This window comes from Idiotropiscis lumnitzeri, unplaced genomic scaffold (genome assembly GCF_059441095.1).
Source record: "Idiotropiscis lumnitzeri isolate Australia: NSW breed Sydney's pygmy pipehorse unplaced genomic scaffold, RoL_Ilum_1.0 HiC_scaffold_88, whole genome shotgun sequence".
Classification (NCBI taxonomy): Eukaryota; Metazoa; Chordata; class Actinopteri; order Syngnathiformes; family Syngnathidae; genus Idiotropiscis; species Idiotropiscis lumnitzeri.
In genome coordinates, this window is record NW_028283626.1 from 176,497 (window position 1) to 187,844 (window position 11,348).

Sequence of the window (11,348 nt, forward strand, 5' to 3'; positions counted from 1 at the left end):
ATTTTTTTATTCCCCAGCCATTCTTTTTGTATTTATTTAATTACTCCGACTTTTACCTGCTGGTACGCCGTCCGGTGTGCCCTGTGAAATGAAAGGTGGCATTCTTTATTTATTTATTCATTTATTCATTCATAACTGACAGCCTCGCGCTCCGCTCGTGCCCGGGCAGAAGAGGTGCTCCAATTTGGCTTAACTGTGACACACGCCCGCCCTCCTCCCCCGGAGCTTCCATTCGGTTAAACTTAGGGGCCGCTTGGCACCGCCAGTGCCCGGGGAAGGTGCTCCTCTTCGGCTTACTGTGACGCGAGCATGCCCTCCTCCTCCGGAGCTTCCATTCGGTTAAACTTAGGGGCCGCTTGGAACCGCCCGTGCCCGGGGAAGGTGCTCCTCTACGGCTTAACTGCCACGCACGCTGGCCGGAGCTCTGGTACGGTCCGAACCGCGCGAAACGTCGCCACCGATCGTGTCCGGGGGAACGTGCTCTTCTTCGTCCACTCTCCTCTTCGCCCACGCTCTTCTTCGGCGCACGCCGGCCGTCTAACCGCTCCAGCGCCCCGTTGTGTCGCTCGGCGAAACTACAATGCCCCCGAATATTTTTTAGACCCGCGAAGCACTGAACCCGCGAAAGGTGAACCGCGAAGTAGCGAGGGTTCACTGTATGTATAAGACCAAGACCTACAAAATAGTCTCTTGGAGCAATGAGCTAGGTTTTACAGGAAGTCGGCCATTTTGAATTTACTTAAAAGGGGGCGGGTCACCACAATGGACTTTGTGTAGAAATTATTATTGGGGCCCGAGCAGCGACCGCGGCGAGGTCCCTATTGTTTTTGTAGAAATTGTTATTAGGGCCCGAGCTGCGACGGCTGCGAGGTCCCTATTGTTTTTGTAGAAAATATTATTACTTTTATTATTATTATTATTATTATTATTATTAGGGCCTGAGCAGCGACCACCTTGCACCACCCAGTGGTGACAAAAATTATAATTTTTTACATTTTGACGTACTGCACGGTGCCCTTTTAACGAATCTGATTGAAAATTGGCCAAAAATGACTTTAGACATTGATCTTGTTGAATCCTTTTGGGCAATTTATCGATACTCATAGTGGTGTCTTTGAAAAAGGTACCGATGACGCGCTGGTCCAATGATCAGCATCTCGGTTTTATCTGAGTTAAGACGCAAAAAATTGAAAGACATTCATAGTTTAATTTCGGCAAGGCATGCCTCTAATTTATAGCAATCACACGGATTCGTTATATCCAACGGCATGTATAATTGCGTATCATCAGCATAGTGTCCCCCAAAATGGGTCTGATATCACGATAGCTCGAGGGTATTTTGAAATGATTATTTTAAAATCAGTGTTGATGACAATGAAATGTGCATATTTCAGGTGTTTTTTTTTTTATTGTGAAATTACACCAGATTTTGATGGGACCACTTTTGATGAACAGCTGGGGTCGTCGAGTGTCCAACAAAACTAGTCTGGTATTACGACAGCTCCAGCTCTTTTATTTTAAAATGCCTCCTTACATTTTGATGGGACTACTTTTGGTGGAAAGCTGTGTTGTCTAGTGTCCTCCAAACCTGGTTTGGTATTACCATAGCTAGAGGATATTTTTTAATGAAATTTTAAAGTCAGGCATGATGACAGTGAAATGTGCAGATTTCAGGCAACTTTTAGTTTGAAATTACAAATTAGATTTCAATGGGACCACTTTTTATGGACAGCTGGGGTAGTCTCGTGTCCCACAAAACTGGTCTGGTATCACGAAAGCTCGAGCTATGTTTTTTTTTAACTCAGTGGTGATGACCGTGAAATAAGCGAATTTCAGGCTACTTTTATTTTGAAGTGCCACATCACATTTTGATGTGACCACTTTTGGTGGACAGCCGGTGTGGTCTAGTATCCCCAGTCCTGGTTTGGTATCACGATAGTTTGAGGATATTTTTTAAAGATTTTTCTTTTAAATCAGTGTTGATCACAGTGCATATTTCAGGTGATTTTTTTATTTTGAAATGCCACATCAAATTTTGAAGTGACCACTTTTTGTGGACAACTGGGGTGGTCTGGTGTCCCGCAGAACTCGTCTGGTATCACGATAGCTTGAGGATTTTGTAATGATTTTAATTTTTTTAATCATTGGTGACGACAGACAAATAAGCAAATTTTCACGCTTTTATTTTTAAATATCCAATCAGATTTTGATGGGACCACATTTGTTTTTCCGGTTCCGTCGCCACGCGAGTGGCTACCTGCTAGAGCAGCACGGCTCACTATTTGAGCCTTTTTCGCGTGTTTTTCCCTTTACCCAGTTTTATTTATTTTACCTCATCGCAGCAATGGACATCCAAATTGCGGTGGTTTTATTGCTGCTGAGGGCTGTTTTTTGCGTGATCGTGTCCGGAGATGTCACTGGGAGCTACGGATCAATCGTTTACACAAGAGATCAGCTGTTAGCACTTCGTGCTAACCCCGTGCCGACTCCCGGAGCGAGACCCGATATCCCCCACGAGTTGAGGAGGAAGAGACGGGGGATGTCGCGCGGGGGCGAAACGCCAGGCAAAGAGGAGGCGTGACCACCCCGTCCTCCCGTCCGTTTTTATGGGAAATGTTAGATACCTTCCCAAGAAAATGGACGAGCTAACAGCGCTAACGCAGCACGAGAGGAACTTCCAATGAGCTAGCTTGCTGATGTTCACGGATTCATGGCTAACAGAGCTAACGCCGGACACCGTTGTGGAATTTGACGGCTTCCAAATACTACTTGCGGACAGGACACTGGAAAGCGGTAAGAGGAAAGAGGAGGGCTGGCTGTGTTTGTTAATGATAAATAGTGTAACCCTAGGCACATCACAGCTAAGGAGCAACTTTCCAGTCGGGACAATGAGCTGCTAGCTGTTAGCATGCGTCCATACTTGACAAGCATCGCGAGTTAACAAGGACGCGCACGTAACAGGTGCGTGAGTAAACTGCTTAAAACTTTGATCGTCATTCGGCTGACCTACAAATTGAGACGCTACAGTCAGTTTGACGTTTTTGTTTGCTTCATTGTGGATTGACATGGAGGAACAAGACAGTGGAAAGCGGACATTAAAAATGACGGAGAAAAGCTGTAGAAGATCACAAGCCTAAACGGATGCAGGCACGCAGCTGCAAATTTGCTCAATTGACCTCCATGCAACGTCAAATTGAACAATTGATGGAGGATGATGCAAATGTTGACGCTGTAAAAAACTGAGGTTCGTGTTTGCTTTAGCGGCATGGAGCAAGAATTTGTGGACCTCAATTCCGGTCTGCAAAATTTAAAGACTGAAGAGGATTTTGCCGATGACCAAAATAACTGGTTTGATCCAAAAAATGTAATTAATGGAAATGTGAGCAATGGAAGAAGGACGTTTTGAAACGTGCAGAGGAAGGATGCAATAAACAAATATCACCTGCTGATAGTAGATCTGCATCAACTAACTACACCCATAGAAGTAGAAGTAAAGAATCTAACAGACAGAAGCTCACTTCTGTCAACGTCTTCAATTAAATTAAAGGCTCAAATGGAACGAGCATGTTTAAAGGCAAAGGCTGCTGATTTACAACAAAGGTTGGCACTTGAGCAAGAAGAAGCTGCAATTAAAGCAAAGAAGGAAATGCATGCAATGCAAACGGCACTCCCTGAGTCTGATGCTAAATTGGATGTCTTGAGAAGATATGAAAATACCCATGAGGATGGTATCCACATTCCTGATGAGTGTGTTACAATTTAAACAAGGAAAAACATTCAATTACCATCACAGCCTATCAGAGCAACAAGCAGTGTTGACCTGAAATGCTCCCACTTCGACTATTCCAATGGCTAGATTTCCACATCAGACAGAAAGTAGAGAACAACAGGGACATGTGCTTGATGGCCTTTGCCACGCAATCTCACAGCAAGCCAGTGTCGCAGAATACTTAGCAAAGAGTCAAAAAGCATCGCTTCTTCCCGAACTTTCCATTCCTACGTTTTACAGGCGACCCTCTGCATTATAAAACCTGTATAGGTGCCATTGAACATGGGATTGAAGGCCGTACAAGTGATAACCGTGATCATCTTCAATTTTAGCTGCAGTATACTAGTGAACAACCACATGAGTTGGTGAAGAGCTGCATCCATATGGAACCTCTGACAGGATATACCAAAGCAAAACAAATCTTGAAGGAGTTTTATGGTGATGACTTCATGATAGCAGAAGCATATTTAAAGGAAGCCATGGATTGGCCAACAATCAAGTCTGAAGATGGTGTTGCACTTCAGTCTTTCACATTATTCCTTATGGGCTGTTCGAACATAATGGCAGATGTTAATTACATGGAGGACTTGGACAACATGGCTAATATAAAGGCATTGGCAAACAAACTTCCATACAGACTTATAGAATCTTGGAGAAAATTTGCCTGCAATCTCCAAGAAAGAACAAATAGAAGAGTGAAGTTTAAGGATTTTGTTGACAAGCACGAAAGATTTCTATAAAACAGAAAACAAAATCACAACACACAGAAACAACAAAATCAATGAAAGTCTTCACAACAGTCATTGTGCCCGCCAAGATGGAAAACAACAAAACCACCACGCCAAAGGCAGAACCTGTTTCAGTGGATGCTATTGCCAAACCATGTGCTAATTGTAATGGAGAGCAACACAGTCTCACAATTGGTAAGGAATTTAGGAGAAAGCATCACAAGGATAAGATTGACTTCTTGAGGAGCAAGGGTCTGTGTTTTGCATGTTTGATGCACGGTCGCATTAGCAGTTGCTGGAAACAAAAGCTTCAATGTCAAGAATGCTCTAGACTGCATCCTACAGCACTACACATTGTCCATAAACTTCTGCAAAGAAACAGCCTAAGACGATTGTGAATAGCAGTACCTATTAAGCGCCCTCGTACAAACAACAGAAACCTGGGGTGTCACTGGGGCCTGTAAATAGGACTGCATCCTTTCAATAATTCCGGTATGGGTCAAGGCACAAAAAGGAACCAAGACAGTGGCGACTTACTGTCCGGTTTAAAAATGCCCTGACGCCTTTTTTAGACTGAAATAACTTACTAAAGTTTTCGTTTTGTGCCATTCAGAATGGGAGAGGGAGCCAGGAGGTGAAACAGCCGTCTTGCCAGTTCAATCCCGCACACCCTCTGACTCTCACCCTCCGTTCTGCCTTTTTATTGAAACTAACTCATCAATAACTAATCACCAGAAGACAGAAAAGCATCAACAACTAATCACCAAGAGACAGAAAACATCAATAACTCACGGTATAAAGGTCAGTTTAACTAAAGCATCAATAACTAATCACCAGGGACTCCAGCAGGCAGAAAATCATAACCCAAGGTCAGTTTAACTAAACACATCTTCAGGATACGGTGTCTGTGTGTGTGTGTGTTAAAATAACAAGTAAGTGTCTCTGTGTGTGTTCAACATTAATGAGTGTATAAAAACATGATTATGAATACACAAACTGATTACCTATCCTCAGCCCATCTTACATTTCCCCCCTGTTGTGGATTTAAAAATCATGTCCTTACGGCTTTAAGACAGATCATCATAATGAAATCATACAACAGTGTGATCATCAGTGGAGGAGCGAAAACCTCACATTAGGGAAAAATTCCCCTCCTCCCTTCCGGCGTAGAATGAGATCCTCATAATTTGATGACCATCAGGGAATAAAACTTGTCCCTGGGGTGACTTGGTGGAGGCCCTTGCCTCGTTGTAGGAGAGATAAGATAAGATAAGATAAGATAAGATGTCCTTTATTAGTCCCACAATGGGGAAATTTGAGGTGTTACAGCAGCAAAGATATAGATCACACAGAGTCGGCGGCGTAATGTAGCCGTTAATGTATAACATTAGCAGCAGACATTCAGAAAAAGCATGCAAATATACACAGTATAAACGTATCTAAGTGTAAGGAAACACTCCTAATGTTTGTCCATTATACGGAGGGGGAAACGCTGTAATGATAAAAACTACTGAATGATTGAAAATACTGCAATCATAAAAATATTCCAATGATAAAAGTACTGTAATGGTAAGAGTACTGAAATGATAGAAAAGTACTGCATGATAGAAAATACTGCAATGGTAAAAGTACTGTAATAGTAAAAGTACTGCAACGATAGAAAAATACTGCAATGATGAAAGTACTGCAATGGTAAAAGTACTGCAATGGTAAAAGTACTGTAATAGTAAAAGTACCGCAATGATAGAAAAATACTGCAATGATAAAAGTACTGCAATGATAAAAGTACTGTAATAGTGAACATCCTGCAGTGGTAGAAATACTACAGTGATAGAAGTATTGTAATAAGAATACTGTAATGGTAAACAAAATACATCATTGGTCAATATTTAAGTACACCCTTGGCTGAAAGTACAGTAGTAGTTAATATTGCATCCTAGGACTGCACAATTGCACTAATGCCCTCCCGTTTGTAGGCCTGACCCAATGTTCTTGTTAAAAAGTCTGACAGCAGTTGGCAGGAAGGAGCGGCGAAATCTCTCTTTGGTACAGCGAGGGTGTAAAAGTCTGTCACTGAAGGAGCTGTAAAGTGTTCTCAGAGTGTCATTGAATGGGTGGGCTGGTTTGTCCAGCATTGATGACAGTTTTGCCGTCATCCTTCTGCCCCCCACTGAGTCCACAGAGTCCAGGGAGCAGCCCAGGACAGAGCTGGCCCTCCTCACCAGTTTGTCCAGTCTCTTTTTGTCTCGGCCCGAGATGCCTCCTGCCCAGGAGACCACTCCATAGAAGATGACTGATGAAACCACCGAGTCATAGAAGTTCCTGAGGAGTGTTCCCCGAACGCCAAAGGACCTCAGCCGCCTGAGTAGGAAGAGTCTGCTCTGACCCTTCCTATAGAGAGCGTCTGTGTTGTCGCTCCAGTCCAGTTTATTGTTCAGATGAACACCCAGGTACTTGTAAGTTGAGACCCTCTCAACGTCTGTTCCCTGGATATTCACTGGTGCAGGTGGAGAGTGCCGACGCTTGCGGAAATCCACCACCAGCTCTTTGGATTTCCCAGCGTTGATTTGGAGGCGGTTCTGCTGACACCAGTCCACGAACCCCTGCGTAACCCCTCTGTACTCCCGATCGTCATCGTCAGTGATGAGGCCGACAATCGCAGAGTCATCAGAGAACTTCTGCAGGTGACAGGTTGTGGAATTGTATTTGTAGTCCGAGGTGTAGAGGGTGAACAGGAAGGGAGCCAGCACAGTTCCCTGCGGCGCTCCCGTGCTGCAGAGGAGCACGTCAGACACACAGTCCTGTGTTCTCACGTACTGTGGCCGGTTTGTGAGGTAGTTGTGAATCCATGTGATGAGGTGGTGGGCCACTCCCGCCTGCTCCAGCTTGTCTCCCAATAAGGCGGGCTGGATGGTGTTGAAAGCACTTGAGAAATCAAAGAACATGATCCTCACCGTGCCCCCCGCCTTCTCCAGGTGGAAGAGTGAAGTGTGGAGCAGGTAGATGATGGCATCATCCACATTGATGCCAGGCTGGTATGCAAATTGGAGTGGGTCCATTGAGGAGCTGACCAGGGGGCGCAGATGGACGAGGACCAGTCTCTCCAGGGTCTTCATCAGATGAGACGTCAGCGCCACTGGTCTGAAGTTGTTGAGCTCCTTCGGATGGGGTGTCTTTGGAACCGGAACCAGGCAGGATGTTTTCCACAGCTGGGGGACTCTGCCCAGCTTCAAGCTCAGGTTGAACATGTGCTGGACGATTCCACACAGCTGGTCTGCGCAGGATTTGAGGAGCTGGGAGCTGGTCCCATCTGGGCCTGCCGCCTTCCTCGCCTTCATCTTCCTCAGCTGGTTCTTCACCTGAGATGTTGTGAGGAACAAGGCTGAGCAGGAGGAAGTGGTGGTTGTCTGATGAGGCTGGGAACTGGAGCCTGTGGAGAGAGAGAGGGGCGAGAGAGGGGGAGAGAGGGTCTTGTTCGCAGTGGCAGGAGGGGTGGGTGGGGGCTGCATCAGGGAAGCCTGAGCGGGGTCAGACATTTGATCAAACCTATTGAAAAATAGGTTCAACTCATTTGCCCACTGAAGCCCCCCCCCCCTTCTGGGTCTTACCTGCTTGTCCGTGGCCTGAGATGGTCTTCAGGCCCCTCCAGACATCCCTGGCATTGTTCCGCTGCAGTTGTTCTTCCATCCGCATCCTGTAGGACAGCCGTCCTTACCTCCCGGATCTTCGTGTATGGTGTGTGTGTGTGTGCACGTGTGAGGACAGGGGCAAGAAGTCCATGTGTTTTTACGTTTCAGTGTCCAGTTTGAGTTCGTCATTCTCAACATTAATCAGGTTGTAATGGTACATTTGGGCAACAAACCTACGATTAACCATCGTCTTTGTCATAAAAATAATGCAACATGAACAGACTACACATAACAAAATGAAAACTATAATTATCCCTATATATTGTTTTTTAAATTCTTCATAGTGGTCATAACATCAATAATTGTTTCATTTTTATTAAAAATTTAAATGCAGTAATGTACTCCAATCAAGGCTGATATTCCTTTATGTACGTCATTAATTTCCAAACAATATCTAATCTTTTTGTTCTGTGGCTTCAACATATTTATCATCTCATCAATATTAGCACCACAGAGTACTGAGTTTCGAGATCCTCACAATAGTCGTTCTCAAAATGATATTTTATTTTTATCAATTTAGCTTTGTTAAGGTAAGATATTTTATTGACAATCTAACATTAATATGCAAAGAACATGTACATTAGTACGAAATGTAAAAGAAAATTGTGGTGGGGGGGTGCGAATTGTTTTCTTCTTGGTAGGGGGGGCATGACAGGAAATAATTGAGAACCACTGGTCTAGTCACACACCAGCTCGGGTTCATTCCCTACCAGAGAAATGACATTCCATGTCCCCAGAGCTAGGCGCTTTATGTTGCCGGGGATTGGACTGCCTTTGACTGCCTCCTAGCTCAAAGGAAACCCAAATTCTTTGGTCCCGCCCACTGGTAGTGAGCCGAAGCCCTTGTATTAAATAATAAATAAATACATAAAATAAAAAAATTAATAAATTTAAAAAACGGACCGATCCACTGCTTGGGTTAGTTTGACCCACCTTGAGATCCGTTCCCACTCAGTGACAGTGTCTACAAGCCACTGCCACCAGGCCAGTGAACCCAACGTCCAGGCAGTGACAAAAAACGTGATCAAATTACATTGCTCATCATAAGGTGTTTGTGAGACGCTCTTTGTATGTTTCCTCAATTAAGACCTGTTTTCCATTGGTGTATTTGAAAAAAGTGGTGAACCTGTTAAATTCACTACAAAACGTTAAGAAGATGAAAGTAATGTTTGAAGGAATATTATTTTTCTATCGACGTGCCGGCGGGCGGGCACAGATAGAGAGTGATAAAGCAGCACCACCCGCGCGGGGCGTGCTGACGAAAAGGCAAGCGCTCCTCCTCTCATCGCGTCCTTATTAAGACAGAAAAAAGACGCTGTTGAATTTGACCTATTCGCAGTTCGAGCAGGTGCTTAACGCTGGAGAATATCACCACTTCGAAGTTCGAACTGCTGTTGAAATGGAGAGGTAAGTGTTTTTCGTTGGGTTTTTTTCAAAACATGCGTCGAGTGCATTTGTTCATAGTTAGAGATAGTTGTGTGGAAAACACTATACAAAGTAGCACCATGGATGTGGGCCTACAACACTGGCCTAGCAAACATGTGCTCCTACATCGACATAATTGACGAGCTCCAGTTAAGCATTGAATAATTATAAAACGTCATGGTGCTTTTACTCATTTAAAGAACTAAACCGACGCGTATTGTCATCCGGTGGTCAGGTTTGCATTGAATGTGAGCACGAGGGACGCTAGCTTGTTGCGTTAGCTTTGCGGAGCTAACAGCTTGCACTTTTGTTATAGAACCACAGAATGCAAGTACCATGATAATTTCTGTCATTAATTTTTGTGTAAGACACGATGTTCACTGGTTAATTACATGATTCTTAAAGCAAAGGTTACTGTGAATGCAATTTTGGTAAGATTTTTGTAGTCACACTGCATAAATCTGTCTGTGTCTGTTGTTTAAACTTCAATATAAACTATTATGGTTGAAATCGTTAATTGGGATGGAGGAATTGATATTTTTTTAATTTATAATTTATTTTTCTTACACTGATATTGTTAAAACTCCATTTAGCCCATAGTATTAATAATTCTCAACACAATACTGTCTTTTTTCTTTATAGAATAAACAATGCCTTCCCTGAGATGCAGGAAGTCCCCAAAGCAGGATACTATTGAACATGCAGTCAAGGGTCTGGACAAGACTGCAGAGTTAGAAGCGAAGTATATAAACTAATTTAAAGGTATGATGTTAACGCTTTTGCTAAGATATATTATTGTTTTCTGATAACCAAGCTGACATCGTTTTTTAAGTGGTTATTTTACATTAAGAGTGTCTTGACCTTTTCTTTTGCCACTTTTGTCAGTTTCAAGTTATTTCAGTGAGTGTGAAACCTGATGGTAGGAGTTCTATCTAAATTAAGGCTGTACTTGATGACGCCCTCCGGCATTTTTATACCACAATAGACCGGTGAACAAGTCCGATATTGATAGTCTAGTGTAAAGCACGTAATACGTCACAGAGATCACGTGACGCGATCCAATATGACTGTGTACAGTGTATGTCATTGTTTTGAAACTAAATAATCTTAAAGTTTTTTTTTTACGTAACCAGGTGCAATTGACATTTGTACTTTCAGTCCTAATACATACTGGCTAATGCAATGCTGGAAAATGAATTTTGGCTGGTCTGTTCCTTTAAAATCATAAAGAAGGGCTCTGCTCTATCCCTCACAAGAAGCAATGTTTCAAACCACCCTACATTAGTATAGTGGCCCAAATGAATATGATGACTCCTTATTTGTGTGCTTAAAAATATGACGAAGCTAACTTGATTTCCCTGTTAACTAGGTCGAGGAGTATTTACCAAGGCCCCTTTCAGGAAAGACGACTTTATTCTTTATTATGGAGTACAGAGGAAAATTGATAGATTCTGATGAATCTCAACGCAGGAAGATGGATGGAAGAGGCACTGTCTTTTTGTTTGACTTCCGCCGGCAAGAAAAAACTTGGAGGTGAGGCAAAGATTGAGATGTTATCTTATTTTTGTTTTTATTTAAAAAAATAAACACATACTCATCCCATAAGTGTTAGGGGAAAAATCATTCTCTAAGCAAAAATGTATAATTACTTTTATTCATGCGTTGAATCTGTACAAATGAAAATATAGATCATGAAGTCTCAAAGACAAGCTGTTAATAGGGTCTGATTCCAATAGA

General features: G+C 43.1%; 1 long non-coding RNA gene across 1 annotated transcript; it reads left to right on the top strand.

Annotated features, from left to right (window-relative positions):
- The first annotated feature begins 9,462 nt into the window (after positions 1-9,462).
- LOC148315589 (uncharacterized) lies at positions 9,463-11,081 on the top strand. Its single transcript, XR_015840782.1, has 3 exons — positions 9,463-9,593; positions 10,254-10,373; positions 10,981-11,081. It is a non-coding gene; the product is annotated as an uncharacterized LOC148315589 (long non-coding RNA).
- The last annotated feature ends 267 nt before the right edge of the window (positions 11,082-11,348 follow it).